Below are 18,273 nucleotides of genomic sequence, written 5' to 3'. Positions count from 1 at the left end.
GCAATAAAGCTGGTGGAGGGGCTGGAAGGCATGTCCTATGAGCACCAGATGAGGAAACTGTGTTTGTTTAGTTTGGAGAGAAGGAAGCTGAGGGGCGACTTCATGGCTCTCTACAGCTTCCTGAGGAGGGGAAGTGGAGAGGGAGGTGCTGAACTCCTCTCTCTGTTACCCAGTGCCAGGACATGTGGGAATGGCTCAAAGCCGCATCCCTGAGAGGAGGTTTGGACTTGACATGGGGAAACATTTCCTTACCAAGAGGGTGGTCAAACCCTGGAACAGGCTTCCTAGAGAGGTGGTCGATGCCCCACGGCCGGTCAATGTTGAAGAGGCATTTGGACAATGTCCTCATTAACATGCTTTAACTTTTGGTCAGCTGTGATGTGGTGAGACAGTTGGATGCAATCATTGTTATAGGCCCCTTCCAGCTAAACCAAACTATTCTATTTGATTCAATTTGATTTGATTCATCCTCCTTCCTCCTTCCTTCTTTCCCTAGCAGTACATACATACTGAGGAAATCTTTGATGACATTTCTTCCCAGCCTTGCACTAGCAGAAGGGACTGAATGGGTAATCGCATCCCAGCCTAATCATTGGCTCTGTCACTTTGTGGGAAGGAGGCTTGTACCTTCTGATGGGGGTGAGAGCTGTGGATTGTCTTGAGATAATTTGACCACCTGAACAAATCTGCAAAATGCCTGAGCTGTTTCCCTTGGAAAAACATGCTAAAAATAAAGAGTGAGAGAAAAACAGTACTCCATGAGGATGAAGGTCCATCTGTGATAATTGTGTTCTACTATTCCCAGGTAGTGTCTGCTGTTTTTTTTCTTTTACAATAAGAATTACCAAGTAAGCAATTGTTTTCCACCCTCCCAAGGCTGATATAGATGAATTAAATAAGAGTATCCTAAAAGAAGAGCATCCCTCTGCCCCAAAATCTGATAGCAATGTAGACTGTGATATGTGGAGTCATGAATCTAGCAAAATGCGTGGCAAAGTTGTTTGAAGTCTGTTGGCCTTATGCATAAATACTCAGTGCTATACAGTATCAACAGTTAGTTTGGACTGCAAATAAGCATAACCACCTTGTGATTATAAAAACACCAGATCTTGCAAAAAGTGGTAGAGTTTGAAAGAGAAATTCCTGACAAGTGCCTGTTCCTGACAACACCACTTCTCCAATGGCAACACTTCAGTCATTAATGCTGTCTTTCTCAGATGAAGTTCTTGAGCTGTTCAAAGTGAGCACAAAGTTCAGACACATCCCTCCAAGGGACCTGTTGTTCTGTATTAAGTGCTCATTTTTAATGGCAATCAGAGTTAAACATGAACTGCTGACAATTAGGCCAGCTACGGCTCTGCATGTTAAAGCCTTGGAAACCTCTAAGGATGGGGGTGCCACAACCTCCCTGGGTCAGTTCCAGGGTTGGGACACCTTCATATTAAGAAAATGTTTGTTAATAGTCAATCCAAACACCCTGACCTGCAACTTGTAGCCATTGTCCTTCATTTTAATGTCTGCCACTATTGAGAAGTGTTTGGTCCTGTCATCTTTGTAATTAACCCTGAAGCAACTCTAGACTTCTATTAGATTGTCCCTCAGGATCCTCTTCACCAGACTGAGCCAACCTAACTTTCTCTTGTCTTGGGTGTACCCTATCCAGCACCACAGATTTGGCATCTAACTTTTCTAAGTAGCTGCTGTTTTGCTGTCTCTCCCCTTCCCAAACTGTGCTGGTATGCACAGAGGTCTGAGAGGAGACTTCACTTGGGAAGAAAGAGGTTAAAAAACATTGAGCATTTCAGCCTTTTCCATGATGTCTCCCAATAAGTTGTACATACCATTCATCAATGGACCCATATTTTCTCTTGACCTCCCTGCTGCTAATACACTTCCTTACAAGAAATCCTTGTTGACCTTTTTATCCATACAAAGTTTTAGTTCCAGCTTGGCTTTGGCCTTCCTGATTTCATCCAGAATACCCTTGTACTTACACTTTTCCTTTTCTGCCTGCCATTGTTTCCCTTCTTGTATACTCTCTTTTTGCCTTTCAGTTCAATAGCAAAGCAGGGAGCCCTACCTACCATGCTTCTTTCCAATGTCCGCTCCCCCAGAGTCAAAGCCCCAGCTCTGCTACTTACCTTCCTAGCCTTCCTCCAGATCCTCAATTTCACCTGGTGGTCACAGCAACTCAGACTGCTGTCTACAGCTGTATTTGCAATCACTTCCTCCCTGTTTGTGAGAGCAGGTCAAGTAGCTCATACCCTGGTCGGCTTAACTAGTATTTGCATTCAGAAATTGTCATGAGTAGAGCCTAGGAAACTCATGGGCTGATTGCACAGTCCTGTTTTATTGTCCTAGAAGATAACTGGATGACTGAAAGTCCACATGAGGGCAAGGGCTTGCAATTGAGGGGCTTCTGATAGTTATCTATAGCTCATCCACTTCATTCTCTTAGTCAGACAAGCTGTAACAAACTCCACCAAAATGTTACTTTTCATTCCAATTTTGAGGCAGAGACTCTCAGCCAGCAGGTCTCCAGTGTCACACTGTACCTCTGCACAAAATGTCCTGCTATTCACAGACAATATACATATATATATGTATGTACATATTTACATATGTGACGAGTGTATGTACTTTGGAACTGATTAATAGTAGCACTCTAAAAATATAATTCAAGACAGGATCAAAAATGTTTATCCATTTATTTACACTAAGTTAGGAAATACCTGACTAGCAGGTCAAATGTAAAAGCTGCTCTTGGCTCAGCAGATGATTAAGCGATTCTTTTATGTCAGTATCAACAGATGCATTTGTGTTACCTAGAAAACAACTTGTTTTTTCTGCACCCTTTCCTATGTAGCTATCTGACTGCTGTGCCAATACTATTCCACAAGACAGTGAACAGTTATTTCAGCATGGAAAAGTGTGGGCAATCATTATCTGTCAGGATTCACTGGGATCTTTGTTTAGGAAAAGATGTTCAAAAGGTAGACAGGCAAGTTGCAAGAGTGCTTACAAAGCTGAAAAGAAAAGCCATTTTCTATTGCTTTTTAAAAGGGAGGGCCCTTTTAAGCACAGCTTCTAAGAAATTAAGAGATTTAAAAATTAGTTTCCCAGTCTTGATACACAGTGCTCGTATGCTTTTATTTTTTATGGGCAAGAGTGGACCTCAGTGAAGTCAGAATAAACACTTAGCTGAAGTCTAAAGGTTAATATTGATGAAAAAAACAGTCTAACTGCCTAGCTGGTTAGAATATTATTGCTGCATTATTGCTGAAAGGTGCTAGCAGAGATGCTTTTATTTCTGTGCAGGCTTAAAGCTGATTAGACCATCCAAATATGTGCCTGACTAGACTTATGTTTGCACTGGACTCATCTCTGAACTGGCTCATGCTAGCAGGGACAAATATGAAAAAACAACACACTTTATAGCTACGGACAGCCCAGCTGACAATGTAAGAAAGATTTTAGATTCATAATGGCATTGTGTATATTGAACTAATTGTGGTAGAAGCCCAAGTAACTTGAAAACACTGTTTTCTATTAATAGATTTGGCATCCTTCATTTTGAAGAACTTTCAATACTTAGTCCAATGATGCAACTCCATTAGAAATAACAAGCAGGACCTCAAAATTTACTTATTTTCCCCAATGGTCAGCTGCAGCCAAGAAACACCTGGTGCCCCTAGCTGTTAGTTCCTCCCCAGATCACTCTTCCCTTCCAGTTCCCCATGCAGCTGAGTAGAAGAGCACCCTTTCACTGGCTGCATGCCTGGGGCAAGCATGTCAGTGGTCATGTATCACAGTTACAAGGACTGGCGCCATGGAAGAACTGAGCACTGTAACTGCCACCCATTCCCTGAAATCTCCCTTTGGTTTTAAGGTAAAGTATATGTCAGGAAAGCAATTTCCTTACAAAACGTACGTACAAACACAGGGGGTGCAGAATCTACAGGAACAATTGAAAACAAATTAAAAGAGGGCTTTTCCATTCCTGTTTCTTCCTTCAGCATCTAAGCTTCATCCCATTTTGAAGGTGGCAGATGAGCTGCCTGCTGTTCACAACCTCCTGACTGATAAGCCAGTCAGCAATTCTGTACCTTCAGGTTACCCTTCGGGGCAGATGCTCTGGAATTAGGAATTGCCACTTCTTTTTGTCCTGTAGAAATGGTTATGGTTATTTAGATTCATATCTTTGACAGTCCTCTGGAGAATTTTCTAATCCTTCCATTACATAAAAAGGATTTTTAAGATGTGTCCTTAATACTGAGGGACTGTCCGGTCCCACTGTGAAGCACTTATACCACAAACCTGAGTTTGCTAATAACTGACTAGATAATGTCTGGCTCTCTTTCTAAGCCATTTGTTAGTCCACTGTGGGACAGAATTTCTTGAGCGTCATTCAACTCCTGGTCAAAGCTGTTTTATATGAACCCTGTATTATATGCAAACATGTCTTTTACAACCACATCTAGAATTAATGCACTCAGCACATTTCTGGCTTGTGTTGAAGACCAGACACAAAGGTGGTGATGGGAGTGTGGGTGGCTGAGAAACACTGACATTTCAAAGTGTGTAAGAGAGACCACGCTAAGTGCAGTGGCTCTGTCTACCAACAGAACAGCCTCCTGTAAATCAAAACAAGGTTTATTGGATAGCTGTACAGAGTCCCCTGCTCATGGACACCAATCACATCTGGATCCCCTTTTGAGGAGCCCAGTTCTTTCTGTATTTCATGTAGGAGCCTAGCCAGCCCAAGGTTTGAAATTTCACCCTGGAGAGAAGTGTCTCATTTTCAGGAGGATGTGGACAGAGATTTCTGATTGAAACACCATGTGGTGAGTGAATGCAAAAGGCAGGATAAGAAATTAGCCTTTGCAGTTCCTCTGGACCCTTCTTACCCAACATGCGGGCAGGTCAGCACTTGAAGTGAGGAACAGGACAGAGCCCACAGTAGGAAGTGTCTGCTGTTACAGTCAAGTACAGGGGAATGGGATGCAAGGGGGACTGTAGGTCAGAGGGCGTTAAAAGTGTAAGTGCTTGTGTGCATGTAACAGAGTAGCAGCAGCAGTGTTCCAATACAAGACGTCAGAAGCAGGAAAACTGAGGTGAGTGGGAAAGACTTGGAGGCACTGGTCCTGATTGTACTCTTCTCTACCTGTATTGCCTTGCCACAGCCTCACTCAGGGAAAGGGGCCACAGGGCTGCCCTCCCTTGCTTGTGGCTATGTAGAGTGTATTTATTAAATTATGTGTTTTATGTTTTATGCTATGTATGTGGTTCTGGGGACAAACAAGCTTCCCCCAGTGAACTTCATTGGGTCCCATACAGAGCAAAAGCACATTATTTTCTCAGTGGGTTAGTGATTTGCTTGTAGCTTAACTAAACACTAGGGAAAATGCTGACTGGCTACATATGCTGTCCAGACAGTATTAAACACTTTTAACAATGCTAAAGGGACTTGAGCATTTCCAAAGAGTTGAAGACTGTCAGTTATGTAAAGGGAAAAGTATTAAAAGCATTAAAATTACCTCCCGAGCATTATTACATCTCAGTAATCTCTGGGAGGAGGAAAAGTATGTGACTTGACCCTGTGGGACTAAAAATAATCTGTTCTGCCAATTGAGGAGGGGAAATGCAAGAGGACTCAGTCACAGATCACGTGGATTAAGTAAGAGGCTGGTCCCTGGTTTTGTCAGCTGGCTAGAAGGAGAAAAAGAAGGACCTTTCAGATTTCTTCTGAGTGGAGGGTATAAAGCATGTTTTTATTTAGTTATGGCACTTATAAGACTTGTGTATGTGTTGCCTTTCTCAGATCTTGCAGATAAATCCTCTGTTCGTTTTAACTGTCTGGAGTTAAGGGTGATTTGAACTTTGTACCTTGAAAGCCCTCTCCCTCCAGGAGAATCTGGACCATGATGCAGAGCACTATACCTGAACAACTGATATGTGGGTCTCTATCTGAGCTGGATGGGCCACTCTGGGAGCAGATAATGCAGAGACCTGAGTGATAAAAAGAAATCTAAAAGTGACCAAGATGAGTTAGGAAAGCTATCTGTCATGTTGAGGGATAGAGGTGCACTCCCTGAACACGAGACTCTCCAGGGATTTTATGATAGGCCCAACAGGTATCTACAGAATGTATCTGTTTTATTCTATTGTTGGAGACGCGAGAAGGTAAAGAAGGTGCCTAACCTCTGGTAGACATCATTCCTTGTTCAGAAGCTCTGCTACAAAGATGGCAGCAGTGGAAAACAAGACTCCTGCCCTCAGGTCCTGCATTTTTTGTCTTGAGCTTTGTTCACTTATTTCCCCCAACACAGACCCCAACAAAGCCAAGCCTGTCACAATCGAGCTGTCTGAGCTGAGGGTAAAGGAATCGCCCGAGCAGGGCAGCTCTGCAGAGCAAGAGGAGCCAGAAGCTGAGGGTGACAGCAAGGCAGGCAGGCAGGGGTCCCCAACAGGACATGGTCTCACAGCACTTGAGTAAGATGACCAGAGCAGGGCTCACAATGGTAAACATAGGCAGTCATGCTCCAGCGGTCACCAGACAGATCCATAGGGATGAGGTAGGTCTGAGGTCAAGACAGAAGAGCAAGTCAGCAAGGTGTGATTTCTGCCACAGGTATACCTACAGCCTAGCAGAAGTGAGGACCAGAGCTTGAAGGCTTTTCCAAGCTCTCCCAGCAGTCACACACCTGGGCTGTGTGAGAGCTGGCCTTGGGTGCAGACAGTCAAACCCTCAGGGGAAGGTGGGGTGAAGAGGTTCAGAGTCTGTTGGGGCATTCAGAGCCCTGACACAAAGATAATTTTTTTTGTTTTCCAATCCCTTTTAGCTGTAAGCAACTTCATGGCTTTTTTTTTTTTTAACAGTAAATCTTTAGGAAGCCCATCAGAGGCAAGAGGGCTGGTAGGACTCCCACTACAGAAAATACTGCAGCATGAACTAGCAAACCCCAGCTGTGGAGAAAGTTGTGATGGATGCTTTCACCTTATTAGACACTGAAACCCAATGATAAAATACTGTCCATAAGACAGCATACTTCATTAGTCCATCTATTCCCCAGACTATTTGATCCTCTTTACTTGCATTTTCCTTTCCGCTCCTATTTTCACAGCCATATAGGTGTCAAGGGATGTCCAGCTCAGCTGCAATGATCTTGAATTCTTCTCTTCTGCGTCGGACCTTGCTTTACATTAAGCCTGGAGTAACATCCATCTCAAGTCAAGCTCAAACTGTGTCTGTTCACCACAATGATCCCAATGTCATCATCATGGATTTCACTCCAGATATGCAAGTGCCTCGCATATGATACTGGGTTTGCTTCGATAACCATACTTCCATGTAAGGTCACAAAAAGCAGAACAGTTACAGCCTTCACCAAGGCTCCTGGGACTGCAGGTCTGAACTCAGCAACTACCCAGTCCACTATGTGATTCTCTCTTCAAACCTTTTGGAACCTATTTGGTGAAGAACGGCTACCTATCTCCATGTTTTACACAGAAGGAATTAAGTACCGAGTCAGCCAATGGAGTGAGGCAAGTACCTTTGGGCCAGTTGTCATAACTCACGGTGTAACTCAAACCCTCCTGTTTTAAATATGTGTTGTGCTCATCCAGGCTTTTTCTCATCTAGGATATTGATAGACCTTCTTCTGATGGGGAATCAGGAAGAACAGTCCTTTAGCCCAGGCATCCTCAACAGGAAGTCCCCCGACACTAATTATCTCACTGACAGTTGTTCAAGCAACACTACCAGCCACCTTGGGACTGGCAGCTTTGGTACCTGCTTGCAGACAGTTTGACAGATGGATTAAGCTTAAAAGTAGATCCACAGTCTGTTAGCTAGATGTGAAACACGGCTCCTTCCAGGAGAAGTTCCTAAGCAGCCAGGTAGGATGAGAATCCCAGAGATCTGTCAGGAAGCTGAACAAATTATATATCTGGAGGGCTTTCATAGCAGCAGCTTCAAACACATTCCTGGTATTAAAAACATGATCAGAATTAGGCTCCTCACAGTCACCCCTAGGTGCTGTGCTTTGAAGAAATACATGCTTCCTAATCATCACCACGCTGCTCCTCCTTTGCTGGCATTGAATCCAGTTGAATCTGTTCAGCTGCATTAAGTCCAGCTTCAAAACAATCTCACATTTTTTCAGCTTTCTTGAACAGTTTTTTATTGGCCATGAACCTGCCACTGTTTGCGACCTTTACAATTTTCCTGAGATTCTGCAGCCTTCATTTGGACTCCAGGGTAAGATAACATGAAGGCCCTAATCTTGATAAGGCGGTCTTAGATTATAAACTAAATTGTCCTCTTTGTCTGTCTTCTTTTCAAGCAATACTTATATTTTGAAGAAAAGAAATTTTATGTAACTAAATTATTCAGAATTTGCTTTGATACATTGACAGAACCAATCCATTCTTTTTCCAACCATATATTTCTAGTCAAGACTAGCACCAAAAAGTTATCTCCTGTGTACCTCTCACATTCAACATAAACTTAATGTCTCACAAAATATAAGGTAAATGTTTCCGTCTGCTTTAGAAATAAGTCAAGACAACATGTCTGAAAGGTTGTATAATGAAATAATCTCTTAAACTTTTTAGATATTGTGACTTGGATTTATATGTCACCTTTGGGAGAGGGAGCAGCACCACAACCATGTTTTCACTTACGCAGCTGAAACATCTCATTTACAAAAGCAAGTCTGCCAGTCGTCAGTGCTGGGCACTGCCTAAGAAGTCTAGACGGACTGCTGTGATTCCGCAGCAAGTCACCTTTATTTCTGGTTGTTTCCCACCCTCCTCCCCCCCACCCCCCCAGCAATGTTTCATTAAACCTCTGAATCCATATAAGAGGAGGAATTGTTCAGGGTCTTACATAGTTAAAGCACTATAAATGTAAATTTAAATCTGTTCTCTTGTGCAGAGGGTAAAGGAGATTCAACCCTAGAAATAATCAAATGGGATTATTACATTTTTAAAAAGTAACTTAAAACTTTTTGAGATTGACCATGAACAATCATAGCCCCATATTTACTGAAACTGTTAACCGTTTTGGACTTAAAGCTATTAGCTTTCAAATGAAAGGGAAAATTCCTTTATATGTGAATATTCATAAGATCAAATATTTAAATATTCACTTTATTTCAAGTACACATGCAGCATGCTAACTGGAAAAATGAGGCTGCAATTTATTTCAATGAACTCCACACACATTGGGCTGGGGCTGGCCAAAGCCAGCCCAGATTCTTGGAATTACCTGTAATATGTTGTTTTTACACCTGGCCAAGGACTAGGTATATTATCTGTTTGGTTAGATAATTTTAAAAACTCCACTTAATGTTGAATCTAGTGACAACAAGCTGCTAATTATTCTCTTCTAGATTAGTCTGAAGCTCTGTTAAACATCAACTGTTGTATATTTTGTTTTATCTGATCTCCCATCAAATGTCCAGCACAGCATGCTGAGCTGAGACAGGGTACACCTCCTGCAATGTTGCCTTTCCTTAAAGACTACACCCTAACTACTGTGGCTATATAAATAAATACAGGCATGAATTACATTTATTCTAAGAATTGGCTAAACATAATTTCTGAACAAAGAAAACCACTTAATATCTAAGAAGTACATATATTAGAAAGAAGCTAGATTATGCTGGTTTATAGCTTTTTTCAGAATACTTGCTTGATGGAAGCACTGTCTTTAATGGAATATAGCAGAAAGGCTTGAGTAGGTTAATAAAGATCTGCCTATATAAATACTTATTTATCACACAAGTTACATGTGACATCGAGCTCTATAGGAAACTTATTTGCTGATAAAACTTAAACAAGGAGAAAATGCAGGTGAAAAAATATAGCTCATTCATTGAATATATTCTCCAGTTTAATAAAGTTCAAAATAATGTAGAACTGTTGAAGTTCTAGTAGATTTCATTAGCCTTATTAGCCCTACTGTGTGAATCAAATATGTACTCCTACAGATTTATGCAGATCCCTTTGATGTTGGCAGACATACACCCATGTACTTCCAGAACAACCTTGGGAAAATTGGACCAAACTTGAAGGGGTGTTGGCATTATGATTGGCAACATCGAATACATTGTTATAACTGGGTTTGAATTCTTCTTGTAAAAAAAGGGAACATCTGAAAAATAAAGTATCAGAAATGTACACGCAAAGTGTTGGCAAAAGCAGTGGTGATTGGTTTTTTTTCTAACTTTGTCTTGTTTCCATTTCCAGACTTCAGAAATTATGAAAAGTAGACTGAATTGTGTTTCCCAATGGAATTCTCAAAGTAGAAGTACTTGCACCTACTGAGGAACTGATCCCCTGCATTACTGTGCACATTTTATGATTATTTTTTTAACCAGATATATTTAATCTTTCTAGACATACTTTTTTCAAATTTGGCTAAAGTTCTTCTAATGTCAATGAAACTGAAAATTTGCTGATGATATTTGAAATTCAGAAATATCACATTATTTATAAAATCAATTTGATTAATTTTGAGTGTGAAGTAGTGCCTGAGATACTAATTAGTGGACGGACTTGGAAAAATTCCTTGTTCTTTTCTGGTTACTTTTACTTCTTAGTTTGTCTGAATTATTCTTTTCTACAACATGTCCTAGATTTTTAAGGTCCATCTGTTTTTAGCCAAATGAATCACATAATTTAACAGTAATATTAAATCTATTTTTGTAAGTAAAAATGTCTTGATAAACATTATTTTGTTTAGTGAATTAAGTGTGATCTTGCTTCAGCTATAATTAACAAGTAACTGTGTTAAATTTTTTCCTCTGGAAATCTTTACATTATGCTCATATAAAAAATATTCATATAGAATATAAGAAGACACAATTTTATTAAGTATCCAGGCTCAATACAACTGATTTAGGGATAAATATCAAGGACAAGTTAATTTGGCCTAGATATTGTATTCTGGCATATGACATGATCTATTGGTTTTGTTAACATTACAGAGTGAAGACTGAGGCTAGAGATTGGCACGTGTTTGTATTACCATTATTAATGCATCTAATTTCAGCAAAGAAATTAAGACCCACTGTGTATGTTCCAAATGAGAACTTGGGTTTTAAACAGTTGTCCAGAAAGTCTCGTGCCACCTAACTATGACAGGGTCTGGCAGCAGAAAGTGAAAACATCAACCTGTGATTTAAAGAGTTTTATTATGATAACTGAAAGAACAGCCTCTCTGGAAAGAGCTTCTCAATCCACTTTTTATTTTACAATGGTACTTAGTTTTTTAACTCTGTCATCCTTTCTATTTCTCCAGCATTGATTTGGCAATGTGCTCCAAGCTGTTAAAAACAACCAGACTTTTTGAATATGGTTACTTTTTGCATAACTTCTGCTTGCCTGGCAATATGCTTTGTCTTTTCTTTGTGCTTTGTTTCTTGGCTTCCTTTTCTTCTTCTAGAAGAGAAGCTCCTTCATTCTTGATAAAAACTTGCTTGAAAACCTATCACATTCAGTAAGAGGCTTTCCAGACTTCAGTGGCTGGCTGTGCCAGCTTGCATCACCAAACCGTGAGCACAGTAGATATCCTGCTATTTTAGTTGAACGTAAGTGAGAAGTACTTTAGCTCTTAGTGCATAATTTTGTTTGAACTAATGAATTCAGGAGTCATAACTGTAGGGTGTTGTTACTTAGGAAGATTGGACTAGAGAAGGTCCTCTGCAGGCAGCAGAAGAATGGGGTGGCAGTGGGAGACCGGTGCGTGGCTCCTTTGGAAACTCTTCCCAGGTCTTCTGTTTCTCCAGAATCATAGCAACACTACAACAATCAATGAAACACCTTTTTTTTCTGACAAAATAAACATATGGACTATGCAAAGAGAGAACCTGTAACGTCTGTGTGTTGGGAAGAGCTTTTGTAAAATAATTACCTTTATCTTTAAACTTCTAGAACAGGCCAAATAAAATATTCAACAGGCAGTTTTGAAAATGATCACTGGACTGGGCTGCAGCGTCTGCTTCAAAGGCAAGGAGAATTTTGCTACCATTACATTAATGTAAGCTGATGTAGAAAATGTATTGGCTGAAAATCCCTGCAAAAAGACAGAGCTCCCCTCTCCCCTCTTGCACTTCCCCAGAAGAGCCATCTGGGACAGTACTGGTTTGGGATCTCACTCCAGGACCTGGAAGGCAGCTATAGAAGTTAATTCTCCTGACTTTATTTCTATAGAGTGTGAGGATTCCCTTCTGCCAACCCAGCTGTTGGCTGTACACCTTCAGAGAGGTGCTCTTTGCGCCTCTTGTTCTACTTGGAGATAGCTAATGGGAAAGACCTAAAGCTGTGTATCTTGCCCACAGGAAGGAGAAGACAGGACTAAGGTGCTCACAAGTCACTGTGAGCTGCCAAAGCACGCCCTTGCTGTTGTAATTTCCTCCAGATCTGAGCTGTCCAACAGTATAAGCAAATCTATTTTGAGTAATATATTACTGTTAAATGTACTTAAAAGTGTGTAGCTAATGAAAATATTTAACTCCTGTATAACAGCAAAGCTACATGTAATTAAAACACAATCCCCAAATTTCTTGATATCTTCTAGTCAGAAAGTAGTTGTCCTGAAATACGTTTCCAATGCAAATGACTAATCCCATTGGATTTAGTTGATCAAAGCTATTACTTTTATCTAAGAAAAACTGATCTTTTTACTATTTACTCTTATTTACATTGCGTGTTTCTGACTTTTCTTCTCTTCACTCTGTTGTCCTCAAACCCACTTATTTTAATATTTTGAAACTGTTGTTGACTTATGGGAAAAATTAATATATACATTGCTCCTCCCTTTTAACCTTACCCATTTTTATTCTTCCAAGTCCCCCTCTTAAATTAATTTTGCACATTGCTATCCTATTTGTTTTTTACAAGGGGAGGACTTTGAAGTCTAATCACAGGTTTCACTTTGGAAAGTCTTAAGTGTGTGCTGGAGGCTAATGGGCCTACCTCAAATTTGTACAGTTTAATGCTGGTCCTGCAATGCGAAAATGTAACCTCCCGTCGCAAGTGAATGAGTGCTAACTCCACCTAATTTAAACAGGACCTGAGTTTGTTGAGCACACCACACGATTTGACAGCTGGAGATAAACAGATTACAGATTTACAACTAAAGTTATTACATAGGAACATTTAATTTATGCAGTTTATAAAGTAGCTCCCATTTTAACTACCAGGATAGAAAACACTGGCTGATTTCAAAAGTGTCTGAACATGATCCTTGGCAACTGGCGCTAGGTGGCCCTGCTTGAGCAGGGACGGTTGGACTAGATGGCCTCCAGAGGTCCTTCCCACCTCAACCATCCTGTGGTTCTGTGAAAATCAGGAAATATTCCAGTTTTTCTGTAACATTCAGACATGGAAGACCCTTGCACAACAGTTTTGTCCTAATCTTTTGCTTAATCTTTTTAACATATCCGTTGTTTGAAACACTCTGCAATTATTTGGTGATGCTTTGTTGCAACAGAAGTTTAATGTTGTTGATTATGTGGGAGCCATCGGGCATTTCCATTTTGGCAGAGCCATATTTAATTATTTTACTTATTATAATATCAATATGTTACAAATAAAATAGCAATTATATAAATAAAATAACATTATTTTGCTTAGCTCAACAACTGTGATGATAAGGTTGAGTGCTTATGGGTAAGGATGAGGGTGAGGGCTAACAAGGCAGATATCCTACTGGGGGTCTGTTATAGACCACCCAACCAGGATGAAGAGGTAGGTGAAGCATTCTACAAGCAGCTGGCAGAAGACTCACGATCGGTAGCCGTTGTTCTTATAGGGGAATTCAACTTACTGGACGTCTGCTGGAAGTACAACACAGCAGAGAAGAAACAGTCTAGGTGGTTCCTGGATTGTGTGGAAGACAACTTCCTGACACAACTGGTAAGTGAGCCTACCAGGGGTGGTGCCTCACTTGACCTGCTGTTCACAAACAGAGAAGGACTGGTGAGAGATGTGGTGGTTGGAGGCTGTCTTGGGCTTAAGGACCACAGTACAATAGAGTTCTCAATCCTTGGTGAAGGAAGAAGCGGGGTCAGCAAAATCACTACCATGGACTTGTAGAGGGAAGACTTTGGCCTGTTCAGGATACTGGTTGGGAGAATCTCTTGGGAGACAGTCCTGAAGGGCAAAGGTGTCCAGGAAGGCTGGGCGTTCTTCAAGAAGGAAGTCTTAGAGGCACAGAAGTAGGCTGTCCCCATATGCTGCAAGATGAACTGATGGGGAAGATGACTGGCCTGGCTGAACAGGGAGCTTTTGCTGGGACTTATGGAAAAAAGGAGAGTTTACCAATTTTGGAAGAAGGGCAGGCAACTAAAGAAGAGTACAGGGATCTCGTTAGGTCATGTAGAGACAAAATTAGACAAGCCCAGCTAGAATTCAATCTGGCCACTATTGTAAGAGATAACAAAAAATATTTGTGCAAATACATGAACAACATAAAGAGAGCCAAGGAGAATCTCCATCCTCTGTTGAATGCGGAAGGGAACATAGCCACGGAAGACGAGGACAAGGCTGAGGTACTTAATGCCTTCTTTGCCTCAGTCTTTAATAGTCAGAGCAGTTATCCTCAGGGTATTCAGCCCCCTGAGCTGGAAAGCAGGGACGGAGAGCAGAATAAACCCCCCATAATCCAGGAGGAAGCAGTTTATGACCTGCTGCACCACCTGAACTCTCAGAAGTCTATGGGGCCGGATGGGATCCACCCAAGAGTACTGAGGGAGCTGGTGGAGGAGCTTGCCAAGCCACTCTCCACCATTTATCAGCAGTCCTGGTTAACGGAGGAGGTCCCAGATGACTGGAGGCTTGCCGATATGATGCCCATCTACAAGAAGGGCAGAAGAAGGATCCGGGGAACTACAGGCCTGTCAGCCTGACCTCGGTACTGGGGAAGGTTATGCAGCAGTTCATCTTGAGTGAGCTCAACAAACATGTGCAGGACAACCAGGGGATCAGGCCCAGCCAGCATGGCTTTGTGAAAGGCAAGTCCTGCCTGACCAACCTGATCTCCTTCTATGACTAGTTGAATTGCCCAGTGGATGAGGGAAAGGCTGTGGGTGTTATCTACCTGGACTTTACTGAAGTGTTTGACACTGTCTCCCACAGCATCCTCCTAGAGAAGCTGGTGACTCATGGCTTGAATGGGTATACTCTTCACTGGGTTAAAAACTGGCTGGATGGCCGAGCCCAGAGAGCTGCGGTGAGTGGAGCTAAATCCAGTTGGCGGCTGGTCACGAGCAGGGTTCCCCAGGGCTCCATTTTAGGGCCAGTCTTGTTTAATATCTTTATCAATGATCTGGATGAGGGGTTTGAGTGCACCCTCAGTAAATTTGCAGATGACACCAAACTGGGTGGGAGTGTCAATCTGCTTGAGGGTAGGAAGGCTCTGCAGAGGGACCTGGACAGGCTGGATCGATGGGCCGAGGCCAATTGCATGAGTTTTAACAAGGTCAAGTGCTGGCTCCTGCACTTTGGTCATAACAAACCCATGCAATGCTACAGGCTTGGGGAATAGTGATTGGAAAGCTGCATGTTGGAGAAGGACCTGGGGATGTTGGTTGACAGCCGGCTGAACATGAGTCAGCAGTGTGCCTAGGTGGCCAATGGGGCCAACAGCATCCTGGCTTGTAGCAGGAATAGTGTAGTCAGCAGGGAAGTGATTGTCCCCCTGTACTTGGCACTGGTGAGGCCGCACCTCGAATACTGTGTTCAGTTTTGGGCCCCTCAGTACAAGAAGGACATTGTGGTGCTGGAGCGTGTCCAGGGAAGGGCAACGAAGCTGGTGAAGGGTCTGGAGAATGTATCTTACGAGGAGTGGCTGAGGGAGTTGGGGTTGTTCAGCCTGGAGAAGAGGAGGCTGAGGGGAGACCTTATTGGTCTCTACAACTACCAGAAAGGAGGCTGTAGTGTGGTGGGTGTTGGTCTCTTCTCCCAAGTCACTAGTGATAGGATGAGAGGAAATGACCTCAAATTGCATCAGGGGAGGTTTAGATTGGGTATTAGGAAAAACTTCTTTACTGAAAGAGTGGTCAGGCATTGGAAGAGGCTGCCCAGAGAGGTGGTGGAGTCACCATTGCTGGAGGTGTTCAAAAAATATGCGGATGTGGCACTTCAGAGCATGGTTTAGGACGCATGGTAGTGTTAGGCTAACGGTTAACTTGATGATCCTAAAGATCTTTTCTATCCTTAATGATTCTGTGATTGATTCTATGATTTTACTTCATGAATTATTAGACAGCAGCTAATAACTTTATTTTAAATGCTACATTTTAACTAACTGGGACATATCCCTCCTCACACTGCGTAATAACAATTTTTTATATTGTGGTCATATATCTACTATGAATAATTTATCTTTTATAGATGGCTGGCCTTTTTTCCATTAATGTTTTTGAGTCTTGACTTACCTACACCCTTACTGCATATACAACAGTGCAGAAAGTACACAGCTATTGAATTTATATAAATTTTTAATAACAGAAAGTTATCACCCCAAAAAACTTAGAACTAATTATGTTTTAACGTACTTATTAGAGTGTTGACTACAAAGGTGAATATTTTTTGTGGCCACTACTAAAGAAAAACAGAATAATTTTCTGCCAATATTAGTATTTTATTAGTGTTACTTTCTGACAAGATACCAGTCAGTCTATGGCTGTGGCCTTCACAGGCTTTGATGGGAGCTGGCCAACACCTGGACCTGCATATGAGCTATATTGAGCTATATTGAGCTATATTTATATATTGGTGATGAGCGGTGTCCCTCAGGGGTCCATACTGGGACCAGTGCTGTTTAACATTTTCATCACCGACTTAGCAGGATTGTGTCTACCCCCATAAAGTTTGCAGATGACACCAAGCTGAGCAGTGCAGTTGACACACCAGAAGGATGGGATGTCATCCAAAAAGACCTGGACAGGCTGGAGAGGTTGGCCTGGGAGAACCTCATGAGGTTCAACAAGGCCAAGTGCAAGGTCCTGCACCTGGGTTGGGGCAACCCCTGAAATCAATACAGGCTGGGGGATGAAGGGATTGAGAGCAGCCCTGCAGAAGACTTGGGGGTACTGGTGGATGAAAAGCTGGATGTGAGCCAACGATGTGCACTTGCAGCCCAGAAGGCCATCCGTGTCATGGGCTGCATCAAAAGAAGCATGGCCAGCAGGTTGAAGGAGGTGATTCTGCTCTCCTCTGCTCTCATGAGGCCCCACCTGGAGTGTTGCATCCAGCTCTGGAGCCCTCAGCATAAGAAGGACATGGACCTGTTAGAGCAGGTCCAGAGGAGGGCCACAAAAATGATCCGAGGGCTGGAGCACCTCTCCTATGAGGACAGGCTGAGAGAGTTGGGGTTGTTCAGCTTGGAGAAGAGAAGGCTGCAGGGAGACCTTATTGTGGCCTTCCAGTACTTAAAGGGGGACTATAGGAAGGACAGGGACAATCTCTTTAGCAAGGCCTGTTGTGACAGGACAAGGGGCAATAGTTTTAAACTGAAGGAGGGTAGATTTAGGCTGGATATAAGGTAAAAAGTTTTTAAAATGAGGGTGGTGAAACACTGGCCTAGGTTGCCCAGAGAGGTGGTAGATGCCCCATCCCTGGAAACATTTGAGGTCAGGCTGGACAGGGCTCTGAGCAACTTGATCTAGCTGAAGATGGTCCTGCTCACTGCAGGGGGGTTGGACTAGATGGCCTTTAATGGTCCCTTCCAACCCAAAGCATTCTATGATTCTATGTATAGACAAATGGTGAAATCATATGGCTGCCAAGGCAAATGGCAAAATTCCCCTTGGCTTCCATGCAATGAGCATTTCATTCTTATTGTGAATACTTAAAGAAACTCTAGTTCAAGTAATTAGTTTGCAAACCCTTTGGAGATGGCCTGAGCAAAGCCAGGACAACCTTGTGGGGAAGGGGAAGACTAAAAGCTGTCCCAGGAAGATGGCAGGGATGGCAGGGAGCGGGTACTGGTGCATGGCCCTATGCACCTCAACTGCAGTGCACGTCCTGCCATGACCTGCTTCCTCCCTGCTCTGGCCACAGAGCCACACCAGGCGTCTCAGTGGTGGAGGGCCACCCATGCTGCTGATGTGGCTGGTTATCTTGGTCCTTGTGGTTTGGCTGTTACCTACCAGCACAGGGGATTGGTTGTTTCCATCTTGTGTTCATTAGAAACCATCTACTATCATGGTAGGCATAAGAACCGTGCTTGCTGCTCAGCACGGAGATATCCAGTAGATA

Source organism: Phalacrocorax aristotelis, chromosome 2 (genome assembly GCF_949628215.1).
Source record: "Phalacrocorax aristotelis chromosome 2, bGulAri2.1, whole genome shotgun sequence".
NCBI classification, from domain to species: domain Eukaryota; kingdom Metazoa; phylum Chordata; class Aves; order Suliformes; family Phalacrocoracidae; genus Phalacrocorax; species Phalacrocorax aristotelis.
Note: the sequence above shows the minus strand (reverse complement) of the source record.